The following is a 26,106-nucleotide window of genomic DNA, read 5'->3' on the forward strand; positions in this document are numbered from 1 at the left end:
ATTGTGTAATGCAACTGCTGGAATACATCACAACACAGACTAGACAAGAGGGGGTTTGAGGCTACTTCTTAACCGCTTTTCTCCCCCATTAGGTAATAACTGTGTACTGAAAGAAAACTGGGGGTACACTGTTGAGTAAATAAACCCTGTTGAGTGCTGGTCTTACTGAAAACACACCATTGTGACAGGCAGAGGAAGGCAATGAGCTGTGAGCCTGCCTCAAAGCAATCAGTGCAGGCTGAAAGCTCAATCACTGTACTATAGCTAGTAGAAACACAAAGTTCATACAGTGAAAAAAGATGGTACTATAAGACCAAAAGAGCTGCACAGAGACTGCATACTATGGACTTGGCTAAAGGAAACCATTGTGAAAGAGGACACTTTAGACCTTTTTTACCCTATATGAGACAAAACAAGTCTTACACGCTGGGGCGACTTAGTCCTACATTTTACAGTATCCAAGGGGCTTAAAAAAAAGAGACAAAATGGGTTGAAAACTGCATGGTCATTCATAACACAACACGATACATGCCATGAGACCCTATCCAATGCAAGAAATTGTAATACAACTCACAAAACCTGGCCAGAGACAACCCAAACATCATGACACTGTTATTCTGCTGTACCTAATATACTGCTAGACCAGGGGTGCGCGGTATATGCGGTAGATGGTATAAATGATCTAAATTTGGCCTACGGTAGAGATCTGGACTCTACTAACCAATCGCAATAACACTTCAAGTGTTCAATAACTATCAAGTGTTCAAGTCATTAGCAGCTTAACACACCTCATCAGGTTAGAGATGAAATGCAAAACTTGGAGTGCAGTTAGACAGCAGTAAACCTAGAGATACTTAAAAAAAAAAACAAAAAAACATGTTTTCTGTGTTCCTATACTTGCAGATAAATTGAGTATGCCATCAAAGTCTTGTTTTAAGGGAAGAAGGGGTTAATAACACTTGAATTTGGATTAAAAAGCATTATCTCTTTTTAATTTGCAATACCGTAATATAATACCATATCGTCAAAGGCAAGAAAAATACCATGATATGATTTTTAGACCATATCACCCAGGCCTGTGCTAGACAATCTTACAGTTTAAAGATACATCACCATAGCTAACTAATTCAAGAGTACAGAATCCTCCTTAATAAGGTAAATTACATTAGTTAACGTATTTTTAACTTCAGTTTGGAGTTCAGTTCCTCTACCGAAGTCAATGTCCTAACTTTTCCCTTGGCCAGTTAACTTCTGTTCATGCTACCCTCATTCCTGTCATAAGGCCCACCATGTACAGTCATAGAGTACTGAGTGAGTCTTTTAGAGGGCCTATTATAATTCAATGAAATGTCAATATTAGGCAATTCAGGATGGCAACATATTACCCTATCGTGATTTTTGTCCCACCAGAAGTTCTGTTGCGTGCACCGAAAATATTACTGCGTAGAGCCAAACATTTCCACATATTATCTCTATAAATGATCTTTTTATCTATGAAGTGGCTGATGAAAATCCTAGACAATGAAGACGCTATCTTTTTCTGACCTAAAAGGATTGAGCCAGGATTTAAAAGTTCTAGGCAAACTTTAATGTGTCATTGATCACTTTTGATCCATGTTAAAGTGGCCTGAGGAAACAGTAAAGATTAGACTGGAAATCAAAAGCAAAAATACTCTACAGTAAAATAAAACAGGAAAAATACAGACTGTCAGACACGGTTTGTGAAAAGGTCTTTGGTTTTATGATCAGAATGACAGAAAACATACTTAGACAGCCAATGAAACCAGCTGATTTTAAGAAACAGACTTATTCTACCACAAAGAAAGACAATAAAACATACTGTGAATAACAGCAGGAAACACAATCTGCTCAATTTCAAATCATTGCAGACATTTTGACCAAGATATCCGTGTTTCCCACTGTTCTTTTGGGGTTTCCAACCCAATGATAAACCACATAACTCCTAAAATACTCTTGACTTGGTGCCACATTAATTATGCCTGAACCAAGACTCAAGCAAAAGAGGAATATATTTCAGCAACTGGAAGAAAGTGCTGTAAACAAGCCGTTTTTTTCACCTCCAATAGCTCCAAAGAAAATGGTTAAAACCAGGGGAAAACATAAGAGCCTTTAAGTTAAACTGGTCTAGGTTAATTATGTAGTATTAACATGTATAACTATCGAATGAGCCACATTCAAATGACCTAAAGCTGCTTGTTTTCTTAATCTATATAAACCAGATACTTAATTCATGATATATTCAGATTATCGCTTTCTAAAGTCACTCAAGGAAATGCACTGACCAGACCAATTCATCCTAAGATCTTAAATGAAGCTCTTTAAAGTCTAAAGTAGCTATGTCACTGAAAGCATTCACTACAGCCATAAATATTTATCCTTAAATCCATTTAACTTGTGCAAATGTCATTTTCTTTAATCCAGCCTCCACTGTGGGCCGTGGATGGAATCAGGGCTGTAATGATCTATGCTGTCAGTCTCTCTGTGCATAAGCCAACCATCATTTTCAGGATTATTATGGCAACATCACAGCAACAGCAGCTGGAAGAATTAAGGGCCGAGTTCACCAGAAACTGTGTCATCTGGACAAGAAAAGAGCTGTCCATCTAGTTGATTTGCAGCATTGCAGGGTTGTAATTTTCCAGTCAGATCTAATCTGTAAAGAGGAGCTCCATATTAGATGCTTTAAAGGCAGCACAAGGTAACTGAATTATGCCAAAAAATATCAATGATAGATGTTTTACTTTTGTTTGGACACTCATGTGTCTGCCATAATTTCAAAAGCCGGTCTTCTTTGTGAATATTCCACTCGGCTTTTGGCAAAGTTGTGTTCATGTTCACTGTCATGTTTGTGAGCTGTAAAGTAGCAACATCAGGCTGGTGACACTCCCTGGTCTAGTCACTCTTATTGGCTTTATAATATTCTGTCAGACACAACCCCGTCTGAAATCATGAGTGACAAACATGTTTAAAGTTTTTGATTCCAGGTTAGGGAGGCTCCAACTTGATCGAGAACAGCAAAAAGAAGAAAAAAAAATACTGTCACCTGACAATCGAGGTTGTTTAGACAAATAGTAGGTTTCAAGAAACCTCTCGTCAAGCCAGGTGGGTTGGAAATCGTCCCCAGAATCAGGCTTGAAGTTGTCGGGTGGAGCCAGCCTATGTTGACCATTTCTCCAACAAATACAAAAAAGCTTAATAGCCCTAATTATATCAATGGATTGACGCAGTTCAACGCTGCAGCTTAGCTGCAAGGGCTATTTAAGTCCTGGGTTTCCTTGCATTTTATATGAATTAAAACAGAAGTTTGGTTACAGTATTCTGGCAAAGGCAGCCTTATCTGGAATTGTATCAAACATGTTTGAAATCTTAAAAAAATCTTTGATTCGCTATTGCCCCAAAATCAGGCCTTAAATTGTTGAGTGTGAACCCAGCCTAGGCTGACCACTTCTCCAGTCAATACAAAATAGTTTCAATGGTCCTCGGTTGAACATGCAGTCACAGTCATGGTCATAAATTCCAGAGCAGTTTGGACATTTAAGTAATTTGTTTGCCACCTTTTGAAATCTAATAAAATACAAGGAAGATTTATAGTACTGTAAATCACAGCTATCACAGCAAAATTGGGTGCATAAGACATCCTTTAAAAACTCCTGCTTGTTTTTTTTTTTTTTTAAGTAAGAGTTTGTTGCTTCCTTTATAGCGGTACCAGAAATGAAATGACAAGGGATCCATGATATTATCAGAATGAAATCTGTATTGGAAGATATTAGCTTAGACACTTAAATATCAATATTGGCAGATTTGAACATTTTCGCCAATGTTTACAACTGACAAATAAAAAAGGCTTGTTTATACGGACACCATACAATAGTTTGGGAAATATCGACACATCAGATTAAGAAAAAATCAAGGTCAGGCTGGGGGTGTCACTTTTAACAGCTTTTCTCCCTTATTTGGTCTTAATACTGCAGTTAAAGTTAACAGTAGTATAATAGGAAAGTAAATTAACCATGCAGAGAACTGGTCTGAGTGAAGGACTCATCAATTAAAGAAAACAAGTGAGCAGTCGACTAGCGGACTGTAGGTCTGTACTTCACAACTATCGTCTACTGTAACGTTAGCTAACAGGATTGCAAACTCCACATGCTGAAAACAGATGACAGGGGAAGAGCTAGACAGCTGGAAGGAAACTACATGTTGTTGACTTCCTGGGTACAGTAGAAGTTGTTACGCAGGAAGACTATTTTAACTTTTCCCACTTTGCAGACCCCCAAAACTGCAGCTGTGTCTTATATAATGGTGCAGTGGATATTCTAGTTTTTAGGGTAAATTAACAGATTTGCTATGACTATTATTCTTTGATTCTGACTCCCACTTTCCAACTATTTTGAAAGATTCAAACAGAGTTAAAACCAAAACAAATAAATCCAACTGATGTTATTTTGATACCATAAAATATCAAATTTGATAAAGGTTCAGAAAGCTCTTGATTTCCACCCACTAGACTCCACTAGAGATTGGCCTCTCCATAGCTCTGAAAACAACATATTCTCTTCACCATGCATTCCTTGATAACACTAAATCTGAGCTAATGAAAAGAGGACTGGACTGCCAGTCTTTTGCCTACAGGCTACAACAAAGTGTCAGTTTCTATACAAAAACTTTTAGTGCAGATCTTGTCTAGCCTTGTTTTCTGGGACATGAGTACCACTCGAGGTCAACACAAGGTCAGAGAACTATAAAAGCATCATCGTTTCTTATAAAGCAACCGAGTATCATATCATCACGACTATTCTGAGATACTTTATGAGTGCGATGGAAACACTGATGCTCTACTCTGGCTTCAGCCTCAACCTGGTTCACTCCTTCCTGCCCGCCCGACCGCCTGCCTGCCTGCCTGTTCTGTTCTGTTTCTCTGATTTGGAAGAGACTCTCATCTGGGCTCCCTTGGCAGAGGAAGAGAGAAGTCACTGCTGCTTAATTAATGGTGGAAAAAAGCTTAACGACTCGCAGCACGAATGGGAGAGAGAAGTCGGATGGCTCACCGCAGGAACTCCTTTAAGTTAAGCTAATTACATAACACCATCAACCTCCCAAACGCAGGGTCAGGATCTGGCACACCGCATATGTATGAATCAGATCTGAAGAAAGGGGAGCTTGTAAAATAACTTGTTTTAATGTTGTTAAATATGCTTAACATGCTTTACAGCCCTTTAGAGAGTCATTTCAAGCACAGATTACATCATCCACTGATTGATTTAGAAGCCAAACATGACTTGGCAGTGTTCAAAGACTACAAGGAGCTCACATGGTTCGTCTACAGCACAGAACTGTAATCAGGAGTGAAGTTCAGCTCCAAAACTGCACAAAAGCAACCACTTCTGAACTGATAATAACTCAACACACATAAACACACACATATAAAATATGATTTTGGAGGCAAATACTCACACAAGTCATTTTGGATTCTATACATAGCTGATTCGAAGGAATCTGGAGGCCAAGAGTCCTGCCTTAAAGGACGAAACATGACTGATTACAGCCCTAGACTGGTCACTATGGCCACTAAATGACCTGTGGATGTACTGAGTGGCTCCTGTTTTTGATGCTGTATATTTTCACAGTTTGGCATTGCCTCCGAGGGCTTCTGAAACTGAGATAAAGAGCAGCAGGCCTATTGGATCCTACAACTGAACCAAACTCTTTACTCCTACTGCTGCAAGGAAATCAATTCAAGACAAGAATGCTACAAATACTGACAAGATCACAGAGTAGCTTTTGGGGTTGTCTACGAGGCAGTACTTCAGGCAAGAGACTGCAAAGCGAACTGACAAAACTGGTTCGAATCTTACAGATAGTGACTCTAGTCGACACTCGGGCTGTATCCCTCTACTATAAGAGGCACAAATCCTTTCTATAGCGCATTTACTGCTGTATACTTAGTCTTAAGTCTCTCTGCACCTGCACTCATATAAAAAACACTGACGTTAACACTTAAAATATAATGACATGAGGAGCTGTTTCAGTCCAGGGAGCTACAAATATCACCTTTAGTCTCAAAATATAACAATACTAACTTGTTGAGAATGTGGCTCTAGGATCAAGGTTCTATTTAAAATATTTAAATCACAAGTTTGCAGTTAATGCAACATCCTATCACACAAGTTTAGAAAATGCAGGCTGTTTTTTTGTTTTTTTTTGGTGGGGGGTGGGGCTCCCAGAGGAGATAATTGTTCTTCCTTTCTTGTTTTCCATTGTGTTCAGCAAAGTCCACAATGTAAAGTTTCTGTGCAGCTGTGTAGCTCTTTTCGCAGCATCAGTTTTGCTCCATGGGGATTTTGTAATACTGCCAGCTACCAGGACAGTACTCGAGCCAACAGTGATTGTTGTGAAGGACTCAGCCCATGAGTCACACTGCTCACCTACTCTGGTTAACTGTTGTCTTTAATTATGGAGGTTTTTTTTTTTTTCAATCAAACCAACATTAAACAAGGTTTATTTACTTAACTTTTCCATAATTTTTGTAAGATTATGACTCAATGAGGGAGAAAAGTTGTTAAAAAAGTGGCACAGTCAGCCAGGTCCGGGTCGCTATGTATCCCTGCATGTTTTTAGCCTGCTAGCTACAATCATAGCACGTCTTACATTTCATACAGGCAAATCGGTGGCTTTGGTTCATAGGATACCGCCAACTTTTGTATGAATAATATAAGGTATTAAAAGTGCATCTTGTATCAAATTTTATGGTATATTAGAGTAACAAGGCAGACATTATTGTCCAGTGATCAACATTAATGCTAGAATTATTCTTCAGTTGGTACTTTATCTGAATTACAAAAACAATAAAAAAAAAGCCCAGAGTTATGGGATAACTGTCAAAACATATGTCATTTTAATGGATTTCTGGGGGGCAATTTTGCGTTTTCATTTCACAAGTTTGTGGGCATAAGAAAGAGATCACAACACCAAACTCAAGATGACAGCATGAAAAAATAGACCCTGACTGAAACTAAATAAAATCAGCCTAGTTGAAGTATCAAACAGGCGTTAATACCCATTTACTCCACATGCATACACTGTTGGTAGAGGTTGCTATGGAGAATTGGCCATAAGTACCAGCTAATATCGAAGCAGTGGGACAAAACAGTGTCTTGCCCGAAGGACACATCGACATATGACTGCAGGAGCCGAGGATCGAACCCAAAAACTTCTGATACTGACTCTACCTCTTGAGACACAGTCACCCATATGAGAAGGAAACAAAAGTGATAAGATTAAGAACACAATAAGATCTGCATGATATTAGTATTTTCAGATATTACCTTAAAATGTGGATTATCAGTTTCAACGGATATAAATCATAAATTGCAAACAGAAAAAAGTTTGATTTGTTTTATGTGAAAACCACAAACATGTTTAATGAATCACTTTTTCAAACTAGAATGCAAATATACATTTCAAAAATGTACGTGCAAATTTAGCAAACAACATAGTTTTATACAATATTGCATGGCGTAAATCATTTTTAATAAGTCTGATTTAACTTGGTCTATCAACACAATTTAAAAACTGGTATAACGTTTGAAATCTGCACTTTTGACACAAGTTGAAGCAGAGATTCAGAGAGACTGTGGCTTGCTGCTACGTCATCTTAAATAGGTCACATGATTTGGGCTGAATTTTAGGTCTGAACTACATTTATACTTTTGTATATCTATGGTTATCAGCTAAAATTAATTAGTAAATACTGTCATATTGGATATATGCAGAAATGCAATTGTATGAATACTGCAGAAAAAAGACAAAAGCCTGACAAAACAACCTGAGCTGACCAGCAAAGACAAAAGAAACGTGTCAGACACAGAGGAGAAACATTTAAAGCCCAAAGTGAGTGAAGAAACACACTCAGGCTTGAAGGACATCGTTAAAGAAATTCAAGACTGTCAAACTGAGGTAACAGAATTTAAGACTTTAAGGAAGAGATAAAGAAAGAAATGACAAAAAACTTGATGGCTTAAAGAGGGGCATTAATCAAAAGATAAACTGTAGCCAAAAAAGAGCTACCAACACAAATGAGAATCAAACAGCAGAGCAGAAACTTGAGACACAGGCATAAAAATGCCCTTCTGCATTCACTGTAACAGCAGAAGATACCACAGACCAACTAACAGACCAAGAGGGAACAAACATGCAATATAAAATCTGTATCTTTGGCCTGAAAAAAAGATGCAGAGGGCAACAAAAGTTCATTGAATGGTTTCTAAAGGAACTGACCTGCAGACAGAGCAGGCAAACTGGGTTTTAGTTGCATGTCTAAACTCTGACAGGACTCAAGACCCAAATTTTCTTCAATGTACAACAAATTATCAGCATAAATCTTAAAAAAAATACTGCTAAAAATCTGAGGAATTTTTAGTTAAAATTTGCACAAGAAACAACTGAAATCTGTAAGAACTGATAAAACTTAAAAATCGAAGTGAATTTGGCCCACAGGTGAAAAAAAAGAGAAACTTGTGTTTATTAATGGAAAATACTCGACTGCCGTGCGTCTCTATTTTTAGAGTATACCGCTGTACACACAGTGCTGCAGAGATTTTAATGGAAACACAAGTCGAGGAAGGTGTAAGATGACCAGTGGACGCACTCTTTAAGAACCCTTCACACACACAGTCAGTGTAAATGGGAAAGCCCCTTGTCTCTAAATGCAGGGAGTATGTGTGACCGGGCGAGCAAGCTTGAGTTACTGCAGGAGAGAGAGTGAGCAGCTCCAACAGATGGACTCAGCAGGTGACCAGACCCCTCTGCCTGAAGGTCACTTTGAAGGATATTATGTATGTACACACGTTCACAGGATCCTTCAGCCATCACAAAGGTAGGGACAGGTGAGTTCAAGGTGAAAGAACTACTATACAGAGCTGTTGGGTTAATGATGGAGGAATGCCAAGGTGCTGAGTGAGAATGATCTTTGCTCTCTTCACTGCTGGTGGCTTCTAATTAACCTTATTTACTCAGAGGAAGGTGCTGCTTTTCAACTACGCCACCATTCAGCTTCAACTAGTCCTGGCTGATTACAGATCAATCATTATTAGTTAATGAGGCAAAGATTTGAAAATAACTGCATTATAAAGACCGCTTAGTGGCTTTATTGCAGCTGAGTACAGCTTTTCACAACAGCATAAACTAAGGTTTAAAAACCCCCAACACCCTGTCATTGACTGCCTGGACAACAAAAACGCTGATAACTCATCCTGCATTTAGGGGCACACATTGATTTTGCACCGTATTAGCACATATTTGAAATTTTAGGTCCCTCCCCAATTCATACAGAACCTAAGATCCTGCAAGCTGTTATCAGTGATGACCTTAAAATGATTCTTTATTGTCTATAAATAGACTGTTTGGGACAAAGTTCTTTATAAAGTTTGCCCAAACAACACAGTTACCATCTCAAAAAGTTTCACCACCCATTCGGTTGTGCAAGAACTTAAAAAGGCATAAAAACAGCTGCCAAACAAACATACCATCCAAGCAGAATCTTACAGCACTAGAACTGACAGATTGTAATGTTTCATGTCTATAAAAATCTGATTGCTTTAGCTTAGCAGCTCACAAATTCGATCTGTTAGAGCGTTTAGAGTGTTTCAGCATTTTCAAGCCTAAAATTTACTAAAATAATTACATAAACTCAATGATTATGCAGAAAGAAACTGACTAACGAGGAGAAAGTAAAAAGACTTTATTAATGAGTTTTCTGCAAGATACTGATAGCCAATCTTAGCTCAATTTTGGGATTTAACTTCACTTTTGCAACAAATTTGTCTTATGCTGGGGCTGGCATCTGGCTGAGCCTAATAATGAATCAACCAGTAATAATGGGCGACACAGTGATTAGCACCATCTCCTCACAGCAATAAGGTTCCTGGTTGGAATTCTAGTCAAACAGGTCCAATCTATAACCCCTTTTCCATCCAACTAGTTCCAGGACTGGTCCAGATTCAGGGCTAAACCTAGCCTCAGTTCTTGTGTTTCCATAGCTTAAGAGCTGGCTCTGTGTCAAAACAAAAAAGGATCCAGCATAGCACCAACTCCTTGCTGGCTCAGGGGAAAGATACAGTTTACATTAGGGCCTGCATGGATTAGAATGCATAAAAAACCAGAAAGAGTGATTTGTAAAAAACAGAGCTTTGAACAAGACAGAAATAAAATGGTGCAAAACAACCATTGATGTAAAAGCAAAGCAGCAGTGTCACCTGGCTGTATGAACCTTGGATTTAGTACGAAAAGAGCTGGAAGGACGCACACCGATGTTTACAGTAGCTTAGTAGAATGGCTCCCCTTTCCAGAATGTAGAAAAGCAAAGTGGTTCTTTGACGGTTCTAAGACTGAACCAACTGCAAACCAGAGCCAGTTCTAAACCAGCATCAGTCGTGGAACTTTAATGGTAGACAAGGGGTATGTGCAGAGTTTTATTCTAGTCCATGCATGTAGGGTTTCTCTCCTCTTCTTTCCATACTCAATACATGCTCTTTAAGCTAACTGGTGACTCTACCTTGACCACAGGTGTGAATATGAGTTGTTTGTCACAATATCAGCCCTGTAACTGAGTAGTGATCAGTCCAGATAGTGCCCTCACTCTCACCAAATGCAAACTGGGATCAACTCCAGCCACCCACAGTCCCAAAAGGGACAGGGGGTATAGATAATGGCTGAATAGAACCTTTATCTAGAGTGTTTTGCTGTTGAAACTGTGTGTTGTTGCATCTCTTACTAAGGTCACATCTGAGAAAGAGATCTCTGGTCTAAATTGGACAAACCTGGCTAAATAAAGGCAAAACAAAAAAATTAAATTCTACTCAAGAGATCTTTGGGAATAAACCCTCGTTTACAATAATATCAGTGCAGTCAACTAACAGGCTACGAACTATAAAAAGACCCAAAAAGAGATACCAGCTCGCAAAGAGCAACAAGCATGTAGGATTCTAAAAAGTAAAGACAAGTGAAAGGAAAAGAAAATAAGTATGCAAGAAAAGGCCTAAAATGTGCCAAAATAAATAAATAAGTTGCATGATTATGCAGTAACTTTCTGAAAAGGACAAAGTGATACTCGACTGCATATTTAATGTGTTTCCTGCAAGCTGCTGATAGCTGATCTGAGTTGAATCCATGGGATGTGAGAAAACGGTTACTAAGTTATTAAATTTGATGTTTTCTAACTTTAAAGCAATTTCAAAAACTGGTAAATCAAATATCTTCTTAAAAATGACAAAATACCTCACCATCACAAGAAAATAAATAAATCTGTTTTATGGCTTTTTCTGTTAATGTTTTAAAAAATGGATATCGCCTCTGTCAGACGTGTTCTGTCAAATTACGTAACCGTCAAATCTGTAGCTATAAAACTCCAACAACTAAAAAAAGCATCTGCATATGTACAAAAACAAGCCTCCACTAAAACAGAAAGCATGCGTCATGTTTCCTGTTGAAGCGAACGATTTACCAGCAGTCACTGTTGTCACTAGCGAGCCCATAAGCCATCGGGGTTAACATTACATAAAGGATTAGAGAGAGAGGAGACGATAAACACTGACTGCCATAACATCTGTTCTGTTCAGTGTTTGAAAAAAAAAAATAAAACAAGAGGAACGACATGACCCAGCAACATCTCGTCAGCTGTCCATGTAAATCTGCCCACGAACAACTGCTCAACAAACCATGACACTGTGTTGACATTCACATGCATGGACACATGTACGTACAAATGGATGCTACTGTTAAGTAAGCTGTGTCCAATTTCAGAGGCAAAACAGAATACAAAGCTCGGTGTGTTCGCCGTTTTAGACTCTCTCTGAAGCAGCGTTTGGGCTCAGTAAAGACCAGTGTGGAGCCTTCATGCTGTTTTCATGGAGAATCAAAGAGCAGATGATCAACAAAAACACATGAACCTTCATTTACAGAGGTTATTTGATCATCATCAACACAGTGGCACACAGGAGGAGGTCAAATCTCAAACTAAAAGGAAATATTTCCCAAAAAATAAAAACTCATGTTGTCATTACAGAGCAGAAGTTTTTTATGAGGACACAACATGCTGACTGGAACAGATAAATGGACGACGGAGGGGAAAGAAACAGAAAAAACTGCTCTAACTATGGCAACCAAGTCAAACATTCAAACACAATGATTATGACCACAGTGCACAGCTCTGATGTGGGTAAATCTGATTTTGTTCTAGATTATTTGGGAAAATATCATCAAATAATCCAATACATCAAAAAAGCAGTAATCACAAAAATGATCAGTCACAATTGCTTAGAGCAAAAAGTGACAAATTCAAATGATATGTTAAGTAAAGCCTGACGTTCCAACAACTTCAAAAAATATTTGGTTAGGAATTACTTCAAACTGGAAAAAGTGGAACATTTTTGGCACTCTTGCTTGATAAACTGCTTAAAATCAGAGGGAACATTTTGGTCAACAAAAAGAGGAGAGTAAGAAAGACCAAAACACTGTAGAGAAAAGGATCAGAACATTAAAGTCAGCACTCTAGCTCATTATTGGCACTTTATCAAGCACATGATGGCTACAACAAACAGCCTAACCATATCCATAGATTCAAGAATATTTCTGCACACATACACCTCACAAGGGGAACGTCCCTGTTAAGCTTGGTCTATGCTTCTGTGTCCAACCAGTGCTATGGTGTTTCCACTCCACTCTGCCCAAAGATACTCAGCATTACTATTTGTATGCCAATTCCCCTGGTGACACCACCACATTTCCTGTTTGGTTTGTGTTGGAGTTGATAAATATTAAGCAGCAGTTGATTAAGCTGAAGTTGCTGCAAAGACGACCAGAGAAGAGACATCAGAAGAGACGGACAGTAAGGTCTCTGAATATGCTGAGGAAGAGGACGAGGAATTTTTTTTGTACTTCAGCCACTCAACGAGAAACCAGTGTTTCCCACAGAATGACACTAAGCTTGAGTAGTACGGGTGGCAGAGGGGTTCATCCCAACCGCCGTAGGTTTTTCTGTTACTGTTCTTTTGATAGAACTCAGCAGCAGTATGTTGCATAAAGATGCTTCAAAATAATGAAAAGGGGGTGGCAAAATCTGCTCCAGGATGGTGTGGGCGTGTCTGTAAAATAAGCTGAAGCCACGCCCACTCAGGAGGAATACAATCCTCTCAGATTTAAAAAATGTCACAATCTAAATGTTGACCTTATGATCAGAATGCAGCTGCCTGGCTCTGTGCCAGAGAAGCATCTCTGTTATGATGCTTTAAATGATCCATGGACCACTGTGGCTGATAGATTTGGCAAATTTACTTCACAATGAACAAAAAAGCAGCACTTAACTAGCTGTTAACTTTCAATAAAGGCAGTGACATTAGCTAACAACAGACTGTACTGGGGTGAACTGCTCTGTGATTTTATATTGCAGTGTTAGAGGGGCGGGGTCATTCCCTACTGTGGGCTCATGACATCATAAGCCCACATATTGGCCCCGCCCACATGCAACCAAGCCAGGAATGAGGAGAAAAACTTTCTAACAGCCCCCACTGCAGAATTCAGTCACTTGCAGAGCTCAGTGTTTTCACATGTTTACAGGCACCATATTCCAACATATCTAGTGTGTTAAAACTGGATTTCACTTTACAGGGTCTTTAATGTTCAAGGATGAACCAAGAAACAAACTTGAGTACTTAAAACAAACGTTTAAGTCAAAAGATTGGGAATAAAAAAAGAAAAAGACCTCAACTGGCATAGGTCTGGTGGACCAGGATCAAACTTTACAAACAGAATAGTACAAATAGCAAAAACATAAACAATTGATGCTCATACTCACAGCCGAAATATCAGTTTTAAATATCGGCAGAAATTTTGATATCTGCAGATACAGATAATAACCTCTTTAAGTTGTGCACCCCTACTTCATAGTAGCGTAAACCCACTGGTGTCGCTGCTAAGCTAAGCTAAATCAGTGATAAATATGGTAATATTTACAAATCCTTCACAATGAAAGTCCATAGTTGTTGGTTTCTATAAGTGCTTCAATTGTGAAATTCCACATCAGGAAATAAGGGGTTTTCAGTAGAAGTAGTTGCTAACCTCAAAAATGCATTTAAAAGCATTATCTCCTTTAACTTTGTAATACCGTGATATAATACCATTACCGAGAAAGGCAAGGAAAAAAAAAAAACCTGATATGATATTTAGGCCACATCAGCCAGGCCTAATAGACAGCCCCCTATACAATGCTATAGAGACAATTTTGCCTTCCTACCCAAGCTTCCTGTACTTCAACATATAAAAACAGCAGAAAAGAACAAAATGGTGTAGAGAAAACATAATAAAGCAGTTTTAGAGATTGCACCAGTTAGGTGCATACGGCCTGCTGGTTGCAGGATATGAGCAGCACTACTTCCTACCCCTTGCTTGTAGTAAATTTTCTGTCTTATCACCTTCTACAATTTTACATCAGCTCATCCCGACTTCATGCCAAAAATTTACCAAGGGACTGGCAGGAAGAATTTCCTGGTAAAGTCACGGTGAAAAATGCATCTGTTTGCCTTTACATGTGCAGCTTGCTCTGTAAACCTCAGGAAGTACTTGTGCATTCTTTTGCAAAAGTAAAAAGGACCACATTTTAAGCTTCCTATCAAACCAGACAAAGTCATGCTATATCTAAGAAGACCCTCAGTGATCTTTTTTTTTTTTTTTTTGCTTTATATCTGGAAGAGGAATAGTGTATTTTTATGCTTTCAAGATAGTTTACTCAGTTTTTTCATTGACCTTTTCCATTAAGATTATTTAAGACCAGAATTTAAGAGCTACATAAACAGGACACAAGCCACCACCAAATCCCACTGGCATGTGCAAATGAATGCACTAAATAAACCGATATTATTCTGTTTTAAACATCTCTGAAGTTCATTCTGTCAGATGATACTGATAGCATGCTTGTTATTATATTGCAGTCAGATTCTGGTATCATGTCAACACTGCAAGACCAGTTCTTACAACAACATAGGAGGCTGTATGCATAATGCTTCAGATGGTTACAGCCCTGTTTTTTTAGAGCACCACACAAAGCTGCTAGTACAGGTAACAGGGCAGGATTTGTGTAATAGAAGAACCACAACATATAAATATACATTCATGACCCAGAAACAAACTACCCATTCCCCTATCGCCATGTTCTCAGGTCTCATATAAGCGTCTGTGCGAGGCGCCAGGCTGCTGTCAATCATTAACACATGCAGTCCTCCTGGGTAAACTTTGCTCCCAGCTACCAGAGCCAACCACATGGCAGATGGCAGGGCTACGCAGGCCTGAGCCACTTTCACTCCAGGGTTTAGGTAACAACGTGTCACAGGCACTAAGTGTCTGAATTGTATCTCACTTAGGCAAACAATAAGACTACTGCAAGCTTTTAATGAGAGCAAACAGGCTGAGGAGGCACGATCGGCTTTAGCACGTTTTTGAACGTGTGATGCATCAGAGAGACCTCTGCCTTCAATCAGAGTGAAAAGTCGAGGTAGTTTTTCCTTTTCTGCAGAAATTCTCTCTCCTTCAATGTAAAAGATTGGGACAATTACCTCAGTCTGTCTAAAAATTGACTTAAATGTTTCAATGAAGTTTACATGACATATTTGTAATAAATCTCATAAAGGTCAGTGGGATGAGATCCACTAATCAACACTGTTTACAACAGCCTTATCATTTAAAGTGTCCTTTTAATGCCAGTAACCCATACCAAAGTTACTGCTCTAATAAAATGATAAAGCAGCACCCTGCCCTTGTTTTCCCTGAATCGGTGATGTCTTCATTGCTCTTTTGTTGTTGTTATTAAAACTCATCAGGGTTAAGGGTTGCCTTCCCTTTACAATTCAATGAGTAAGCCCTTCAAGTGTGAGTGCCTTTTTCCTTTCATGGCCTGTGCTAATGCTAATGATGCTTGTTGCGTTGGTGGATACAGGCTTTCATGAAAACACATCATTTTGAAATATTTATTGCACAGTACTGAACAAAACTGACATTATGATGCCTTTTCTGTGATATTTGGTGATATGAAAATGACTGAGCATTAAACTGGGATGTTTTAAATACATATTAGGTATGTTATACAGTAGAAAAAGTTACAATCTGTGATGAATTGTGAAAAAAATTGATAACAAATCAAAGGGTTAATAATACATTCACTGAGGACTGCATATTAGTTATAATTGTAACTATCTTTGTCTTTTTCTTAATATAAGCCTTTCTCCTGAGGCTAATATTAACCAAAGCAAGCTTTTATTGATCACTTAATTGGCACTTATTGATCTGAGAGAAGCAGATAGCCAGCTTGATCTTCATCTGACTGTAACACTGATTTAAAGCATGGCCATAATGCCTGGGCCTCTATTAAAAATAAAATGTGCACATGCCAAGCAAGACATTGGCTCAACACTAATACATCCCTTACCCCTTTGTTTTGCACATTCATATCTAGAGTAGGGTGTCCTGATATTTGTTGGAATAGAGGGAAATGGTGACACACTGGGGGTACAGAGCCCTTTAGACAGAGATATTCTTAAGACACAACCCAAACCGAGTGTTATGGGAAATTTAATATCAAAATTAAATGTTATTTTAATGCATTGTAGTCATTTTGATTTCAAACAAGTATTTGAATAAATCTCTAATAGCAGAACTAGTACTGTGGTGATATCTGTTTACAAAATACTGTCAATGACTACTGATGACATACCAGGAGCTTGGAGGGTCCTCCAATTCCAAAGAGGAATATTTCACCACTACCCCACTGTGTCACCTCTGTTTTAAAGGCCATGGGGGTCATTAAAGCATAACGGGGCACAAGCAAGGCTTAGAAACTGAGGGCACCAGTTTTGCAATTAGAGTAGGTGCCCACATACAGAGGCAATGGTCCTCAAAACACTGGTCCTGGGATCAATTCCTGGTCTTGGCGCTGTTTGGTGCATGTTTTTCCTGTCTCTCTTCAGATGTCCTATCACAATAAAGGCAAAAAGCCCCTAAAATAATCAAAAAGAAAGAAAGAAATGAGACTGAGCCATGACGTCTGCAAATATCAAAAATAAAACAATGTACAAATTATGATGAATAGGTTTCAAATCTAGCAATAAATTCAGACTTTATGAAAGGGTTGACTGTGATTGCTCATATGATAATAGGATATCTATTTGTTTATTTATTTATTTATTAGGCACCATTGGTACATAGAGCTAGACAGGGTCCATCGCAATTTTATTGCACAGCTCAATTATTTATTATGACCCTGTATGGTAACATGATACATTGTTTATTTACAGCCCTAAAAGTCAAAAGCCTTTGGAGTAGCATTAAATGCTTAATGATGCTAACAATGGAGAACTGATAGCCCAGCAGAGATGGTACACAATAGGATATCAATTATCTTAGTTTCAAATAACACAATTTACTTTTTTGCTGCTGTGCAACTTCTACAATGTGGGTATTTTCCTGGTTTTCTGCTTAAATGGTCAGTGAATAACTTTTCAGGTTACAGGTAGGGCTCTGATACCAGTACTAGTGTCAAGTATCAGTACTGACACCAAGTCTAAGCACTTATACTCATTAAATATTCTTGATACGGTACTTGATATCCCTTTACAGCATGATGTTAGCCTCTGAGAATGTAAGTAGCTAGGCAAGCTGAAGTTATGTCTGCAGTTTGGTAACACTGGATGACAAAAGTAGAGCTGAGAGGAAATCATGCATCACTACACTGTCAAGAGGATGTCAAGGAAGATCTGATGAAATCAAAATAAACTTTCAAAATAATTTCAAGATGTGTATTAGTATTATTATGGATTTAGATCTGTACACAGAATCCACAAGTACTCAAATCTAAGTTTTTAGATTTGATTTATAAAAGGTACTATCAGACAAGTTTCTTATTAGAAAAAAACAAAATTGGAGACCTTAATGACCTGAAGTTTTGAGGGAAATAACAGTTTTGCAAACAAAGTAATAAATAGATTAATGCAGAAACTGCTGTTAGACTATAAGGCTTGCCTTTCCAGTCATTAATTTTGTCTTAATAGCATTTAACCCCAAGAAATACAGTTGCAATTCAATTGCATATTTACCAACTATGGCTATTGTTGGCTCTTAAGGACCAGCAGCATCATGCTGCAACTACAAAATGCAAAAATCTATCAAAATTGCACTGTTTTTTATTTTAATTATTCTGACTTGTAAAGGTAAAACATGTTTTCTTCTGTCAAAAGTTATCCCAGTCTTCCTTTAAAAGGATCATCACTTTAACAAAGTTTTTGCCCATTTGTTTGATTCAAGGACCAAAACTTTTTGTAGCAAAATGTAAGAGACTTTGAAAGTTAAAGTATGCAAAAGATGAATATAGAAACTATTGTAAATTTAACAGGTAATATTAAGGATGTCTTTCCAGGTATTTTGTTTTGTTTGGTTGACAGTTAACCCACAGACATAAAGCTTGAAATATTATCAGAGGAGCTCAAAATCTTTGGACTGAAAATTGCCGATTCTCTGCTTTTTAACTTGATAAAATCAACTTTGTTTTGCAATTGAAATGTTGATTTATTGTATATCCATAAAAGGTGATAAAACTGTCAGAACCCTTTACAAAGTGTTGCTAACATTAATCCACCACGGATGAAACACCCAAAAATGCACGCAAATATCCTGCACTGCAGTGCAGTCTGCAAACTAGTCTAGCATGCATTAATTTGAAAATCATTTCCTTTTTCATACATTGGTATATAGAGACATCAAAAGATATTATGCAGTGTCATGTGTTTGGCAGAGACCCTCACATTACTGACAGGTCAAAGGTTTGAGACCTGGACAGCTGATATGTCATGTCAAAAGTTTCCTCGAGTAAAACTCTGTTAAAGAGCATCAGCTCAAAGTCTGAGCAATAAAATCTGCTCTCTCTCTCTCACTCTCTCTCTCTCTGTGAGGCCATGACTGGAATGATCATCAGGGACGGTTCACACAAAGACAGCGTTCACGAGTCCAGGTGAGAGGGCTGCATCGCTCACAGGAGCCACATAGCAGGAATTCCTCCGAACAGGAGAACCACGACACAACAGTGGGGGTACCTGTCTGCCTCAGTCAACACCGGCTCCTCCTGCAGCTTTTTTACCAACACAAGAGCCAAGACACACAACCATCGGCATGTTTGTGTGGTTTCAGGAGAAGATGTGTGTCAGTCAGTACATGATAATCTCCACTGACATGACTTTGATTAAGGTTGGTTTTGTTCAGATTTTAGGGATTAGGACTGAGTATGAAACCTCAACAGCCCACTGTAACGTCTTTGGGATTGAATTCTACAGGCCGGACACCAAGAATCAAATAGTCACAAAGAACAGATTTGCCCATTTTTTCCATTTACTTAAACCTTTCTGATAACAAGTGATGTTCCTAGGTTGATAATCTGGTTAAATGCTAATTCAAGAATGTCTAGTCAACTAGTTGAAAAAACACTCATAAAACAGTCCAAACTAAGCGCTATTGAAGAGCAGATCACAGTGATAGTGGGTGAATGATGTGTAGCTGGTCTGCAGATTGTTGCTGATGTTAGCAGTGCTAGCACTGACAGGATTTGATCCTCCTTGTAGATTATATGCACATTCCTTAGCTGAATGTCGTCACTTTATGCCGACAGGTCCCTCTAAGACCTGAAAACCTTTATGCAAATTTATCCTTATTTTTGAGTTCAAATTACATGCATGAGTTACAACTACTACTAAAAAAATCTGGTTTTAGATTCAGCTGACTTTTTTCTTTTTATAAACAAGTTGTTCTTTTTTTTTTTTAATTCTATGATTAATTCTCATTTATCTTAAGATTGGCTCATTAATATCAACTCCTATGAAATCTTTGTCTTGGTGGCATATGAAAAAAATTCTTACTCAGTTGAGTGAATTTAGGAGTTATTAAATCAGCAACAACTGTGTTTAATAGCATTATTTTCAATTCCATCATCATGAATAATACAAACTGTCAGGGTTCAAGTGACCATAAAGAAGCATCTAGTTTGGATGTTTATTTTCTGTCACTGTACTGAGGTTGTTAAAAGTTTTTGATACTTAAATACTATGACACCACTTTCTTTTATACACAATTAGGCCCTTCATGTTTTAAAATGGAGAGCATTGTAAAGTATCAAAGTTACAAAAAAATGCATATCTTTTAATATTTGGAACCAAATGCTGCCGAGATCAAAATTCACATTTGCAACAGTTCAGTGCTGAAACAGTGCCAATGTATTTGGTGTGCAGGAGTTTGCCTGCTATAATCTTTAATTAGGAACAAGAACCAATGAACCAATGCTGGGTGCTTTGGACTTGTTTTAACTGCTGTGGTATCACTGATATCATTTGTATTTCTCTAAATTGTACTAGATCTTAAAGGTGACATATAATGCCCCTTTTCCACCTCAGACAACAGTCACCTGTAGTCTAAATAAAACATCTCTACCATGCTTATACAAAATCTAAAATGGATCAAGCACCAGAGGAGGTTTATGACCCTGTATAAACCAGCTCTAAACAGCCATTCTCAGAAGTGTCTGTTTTGGTGTCTTTTATATGAAAATGAGTCCCTTCTCATCCTGCTGTAATGGATGTGCCTGCACAAGGGCAGCTGTGAGCTTCCATGGCTGTGGATTGAGATTTATGAGCAAATAAAACAGAGTCAGGTGCAGGTATTATTATAATGTCCCAGTATGATGTCACAACAGGCACAGATTCAAAATTACCTGTACAATTTTACTTTTTTGGACACAGATGGACCACGATAAAGGACTGGGTAAGCTGATTTTACTTTGTTTAGGTCAGTAAATACTGAAATACTGTATATGTTTGCATGCAAAGACACTTTAATACTTTTTTTTTTCTTTTTTTATGATATGTCCTTTTTAAAACTTACTGCACCACGACAACCCAACGCTGTACGTTTCATTTATTCTGCTTCAACAAAGTAAGAATTTGCAAAACAAACCTTAGATTGTGGCTGGCATAAAGAGCATTTTTCAGACATAATAGTTTAGACATAGATTTATAAAAACTCTTGTTATATCATCAAAACCTTAAAATAATATGTATCAATCTTGATGTAAAGTCTAGTTTTGTGTGGGCCCATGCTTAACAGGACAGCAAAAGGAAGCTTAACAGGCTCAAACATTACTATAGAGGATTATTGTCTGCGTTATCAATCTCTATACATTTTGAAACCCAGTTTATTAAATAGTACTATCTCTGTTATCAAGAATATCATACAGACAAGTACTGAAGACTGGTACATAAGAGGATCAATGGTTCATTTTTGAATTTACAAAGTATAACTGAAACTGCCTGTAAATTTGAGCATTGAAAATAAAAAACTGTCCAATATTGGGTTCATATTTTTGTTGTCATTGTATCCCAGTCAGGTATTATTATTTGATTTTATTCTCTTGTCATTTTGAACCCAAAACTGTGGTATCATGCAGCCCTCCTCCGTGTAAAGCTGAATTCAATCCTGTGTTTCTTAGTCCGTTCCTTGTTCTTCTTTGTGACTGGTTCCAATTTGCACGGGTACAATAGCTAGCCACGAGCTGAATCCACTCTTGTCCAATGTAAACACTTGCTGAAACACAAACAAGTACATTCTGCCCCGTGGATTCGCAAAAATAAAACGTACTCATCTTGAACTTTCCATTCTCCTCTCAGCCAGTAAAAACACGCGTCTTCTGTTACCAATCCCAGTCCATTTTAAGTCCACCTTTCCATCTGCCTCACATACACATACGCATGACAGGCCCGGCCGGCTGGTAGCAGACGACAGCCCTTGACAGCAGAGGCTAACTTTAACTCTCAATGCTACTGTGCTAACTGCTGAGCACCCCCCCCCCAACCTCACACAAACCCACACAACTCCACATTCATGAGTTCTGTCACTCACTTAATCAGGTTTCCTCTCCCTGTTGGGCACCAACAGCAGAAAACGACAGTCATGAACGTCGCTGTTTGAGCTGATTTGAGCCAAACATGTGGACAACAGGAGTTTAGCTGACCCACGCTCCTCTTGTGGCTTGTTTGTAGCGAGTGGGGCTGGAAAAATGTAAAGAGACACCGCGTGGATCAGGTTTCTCCTGAAGGGAGGACGTGGAGGGGAGGGAAGACGAAGCGGCGTGTCGGTGGGCTTCATTGGCCGATCAGAGACCAGAGAAAGCCGCTGGTAGAGACAGGGGCGGGCTGTGCAGCATTGTACAACTCGGTCTCTCCCTTTCTATTTTCTGCTCCTTGCTTTTTTAGAGAACCCGCTGCCCAGAGAGGTCAAAGACATCAGTCCTCCTACGCAAAGTGGACAAGAGTCTGAGACGTGAGGGGAACTTAATTCAGGTTGAAAATGCCGACAACATGTTCAGCCACAGGAGGGTTTGGCCAACTATAGCCCTGGTTTACTGCTGACATTGGATTTGTGTTCTGTTTTTCATGTTTTTCCCCATTTCTGCCACAGCATCCCTGGCAGGGAGGAGGTCGATTGTGAGACGTCAGAGTGGCTAACGTCAGAGAGGAAGGAGAGGAGAGCACCTCCAGGAGAGCTAGGAGGAGGAAAACAGACAAATCACAGAAGCAGGAAGATGACAGAGAACCTGATTTTACTTACAAATCTCTGTGCTGTCCTCACAGAGAGCACAGGACTACAAATTCACCCTGGTACCTTCAGTTTGCTGAGGTGACTGGCACAGGCAAGTGTAAAAGTTTGGTTAATGCTAATTACCTTTATTGCATTAAGAACGAATGTCTGATTGTACTTAATTTTTATGTGCTTAAAATTCTTTTTATACATAGCTTTGTACTTAATCCAGTGAATCCGGCAATATCAAATTGCACATCCAAGGAAATAATCCAGTTAAGAGGGTGAAATATGTTTAATCTATGTGCAAAGATGCTGTTATGGCCATTGAATCAAATCTTCTGCTATAATAACATGTTTCGACTGCTGATTAGCTTTAATTTCCTGTGAAATATTCAAAGCCTGCACAAGCCTTTTACTAGAAAGACATCAAAAATACAGTGCTTACTTTTGACTGACTATGACTAGTGGTGCCCACTGCTAAACTAATATTATGGTGCCCATGAAACTGTAACATTTCCACAACAAATTCCTTGAGGATGAGCTGAGTTTTATTTATATACAATTATCAACAAGTTGGTAGAACTCTAAATCCTCCTGTATGGCCTGTTCTGGTTCAGGTCACTCTATTTATACCCATAAGTAGATTTGTATTGCAGACAGAGAGACAATGGCATCCATTATGAAGCACAAATTACAAAATAGAGGTAACATGGAACAACACAATATGTCATATGGGAGGCAAGACATGACGCAAAAGATCATGAACATGCCAGAAGAAGCAACAGAGGCTGCACTATGAGTGCTGCAATTAGAAAAAGGCTTGAGGCAGCTTCATTATATGCACAAGATTGCACCTATTACATACAAGTTGCAGGATAGTTCTTATTTCAACTAGGGATGCATGTTGTGAAAATAACAAAAAATACCTCTTTTGTAGCGTGTAAAATAAAAGTAGCTAAAGTACAGACCTAAAACTTATTAGAACAAACCTAGAATAAACAAGCTTCAGCAGAGGTAGAGCTGTTGGTTTTGCTTTAAGCATAAAAAAGTAATGCTTCATCTTATAAAATTATTTGCCATGGCATTTTCATGCATTCTGTAGAATTAGATCTGACAATTCATTTTAGGTGAAACTAATACAGATCTATACAAGTATATAAAGCAGATGTCAGCCATAATTTACAGCTGATATGGGCTGATATTTAGTGCAGATATAGGCAATGTTTTTCAAACAGATACGGGCCTATATTGCTTGCCTCTATATTGGCTGTGCAGATCTGCAGACCATTTTATAACTGCTGATGCTGACAATTCTCCTTTCAAGTTACCAAATTCAACAATAATGTTGTGCATCCTTGACATTTTGCTGATATATTGGCTGTAAATATCAGCAGTAATGATCATACCTGCTGGTACTGATGATTAAGTTTAAGCCATTATCTGCTTTTATCTTTTTATACCTATAATATCATGCACACCAAGCTTTAACCTTTAGAACTGTCATCATTTTAGAATCAACTTTTCTGTTTTCTTCTTTTATAGTTTTGCTGTTTACTGCAAACAGTCTTTGTTGACATCATGATGTACAATGTTAAGTATTTACATGCAAAGAATTTGCATGTTGAGAGAAAAGCAAAAGAGTGAATGAGAATAGGATGGATTGATCTCCAGAAAGAGAATGAGCTGAGGTAGTTTATGTTTAGTCTGTGCCTGACAGGAACTTTCTCCTTCCCCTCCTCTGTCCTTCCTCTGCCACTGAACATTAAAGCACTCCTAATCCTTCCTCCAGGTTTCCCGCCAGCCTCTTCACCTCTCCTTCCCTCTCTTCTGTTTTCACTCTTTGTTCCATCTCCTCCAGCGAGCATCTCTGTGGAAACACTAAACGAAGCTTAAACTATGAATCAACATGTATGTAAATGAGATTATGTAACTCTACTGTACATTTACGTTATCACTGCAGATTTTCTTTTTCATAAACCACAGCGCATGAGGAGTTGATTTGTCCATGCAAAGAGATGTTTCTGTTGCCATGCCAACCAAGGGGGTAGCCAGTAAGCTTGCTGGCAGTTTCCCTGACCTCCTCTTATGAATGTTTATTACTTTGGAGAAAACTTTGCAGAGCCGGAGCAGGTAATGCTTCCAATTTCCTATTCCATTATATTCAGTTTTGGGGCTTTTTATTTAACCTGTATTGATTCAGCAAGTTCTGGCAGGGTGGTCATGTTTGTTATTTGGATTCTTATTCATTAAAGGTTGTTCACAGGCTTGCTTGGGATCTGTGGAGTCGAACCTGAGGACTGCTCAAGAACTGATTGCCAGCAGTTTCTGAGGGGAGATCCATCAGGTCATGGCTTTGTTATTATTCTAGATCAAGTACCTAAAATTAACTGTGTAGGACATTTAAGTTCAGGTCACGTTGGACTTGAATTACCTGGGGGTTTAATACGATTCAATACTAACCCCAGTATTTGTGTTCTGTGCAGCATGTTTGAATAGGATCAGTAATGTCAAGTACTTAGTTAAACTTCCCAACATTTTCCTCTGGATATGATTTCAAGGCTCAACATATCACTCATTTCCAAATTTGCCTATAAACAGGAAACCACATAAATGTTAAGAATTGAAAGAGATCTTTCCTTGCTGCAAGCTTCCTTGCATAACATCCATCTAATCATTTTCAGATTGGACTCTCCTGATGGATATGAGGATGATCTTTCTGCAAATCTGTCTCCATGCTGTGCAGCAAGATGAGCCTCCAAAATCTGCATCCAAAATTCTGTCAAAACTCCTTTGTTATTTCAGGCTCAGCCATGATAACTCTCAAGAGGGAGAGGCGCAAAAAAAGCATTCAGGAAACAAAAACCCTATAAAAACGTGGTTTTGAATCACAGCAAATGCTGTTTAACACAAATAATAACAAAGAATGTTCATGGTGAGCAAAATATGGTTTATGATTAGAAGGACTAAAAACCTTCAACTACCCATAAAACTGGTGTTCACTTTATTTTTTATGTTTCTAGCTTTGAGTTGCATTTGTACTGTGGCTTTTACATAAGAAAACCTAACTGATGAATAAAGTCCTTCAAATTTTATTTCATAAAGTCTCTTTAAGTACTACAAGTTCCTCAAGGTTCCCAGTTAGTTTTAGTATTCTAGGATTAGGAATTAAGACAACAAAGCACACACAAACCAGACCTGCAAGCACATCTTACATGGATGAGCTTATTTCTGTATATTCACAACTCTTAAAAGAGCATTACACATTTTTTAAACATTAATATAGTTTATATCAAATATAAACTTAGTAGGATTTTTAAAATGATTACTTTTTAATTGCAATTATCCCCTGAATGTCTATAGTTGAATGCATTTAACCTTTTTGCTGCACAAAACAGTTTCGGTTTCGTTTTGGATTTCTGTACTTTCTTTAAC

General features: G+C 38.3%; 1 protein-coding gene across 7 annotated transcripts in view; it reads right to left on the reverse strand.

Moving 5' to 3' along the window:
- Window positions 1-26,106, reverse strand: part of ppp2r5eb (protein phosphatase 2, regulatory subunit B', epsilon) — an 87,939-nt gene that overhangs the window by 30,360 nt on the left and 31,473 nt on the right. The window contains exon 1 of one of the 7 annotated variants that reach the window (XM_041812322.1): window positions 21,994-22,148. The exons of the other annotated variants lie outside the window; for them this stretch is intronic. The gene's annotated coding sequence lies outside the window, so the exon portion shown is untranslated. Of the gene's footprint in view, window positions 1-21,993; window positions 22,149-26,106 lie in introns of those variants that run through there. 7 annotated transcript variants of the gene reach the window in all.

The sequence above is a fragment of the Cheilinus undulatus genome, linkage group 18 (genome assembly GCF_018320785.1).
Source record: "Cheilinus undulatus linkage group 18, ASM1832078v1, whole genome shotgun sequence".
Lineage (NCBI taxonomy): Eukaryota > Metazoa > Chordata > Actinopteri > Labriformes > Labridae > Cheilinus > Cheilinus undulatus.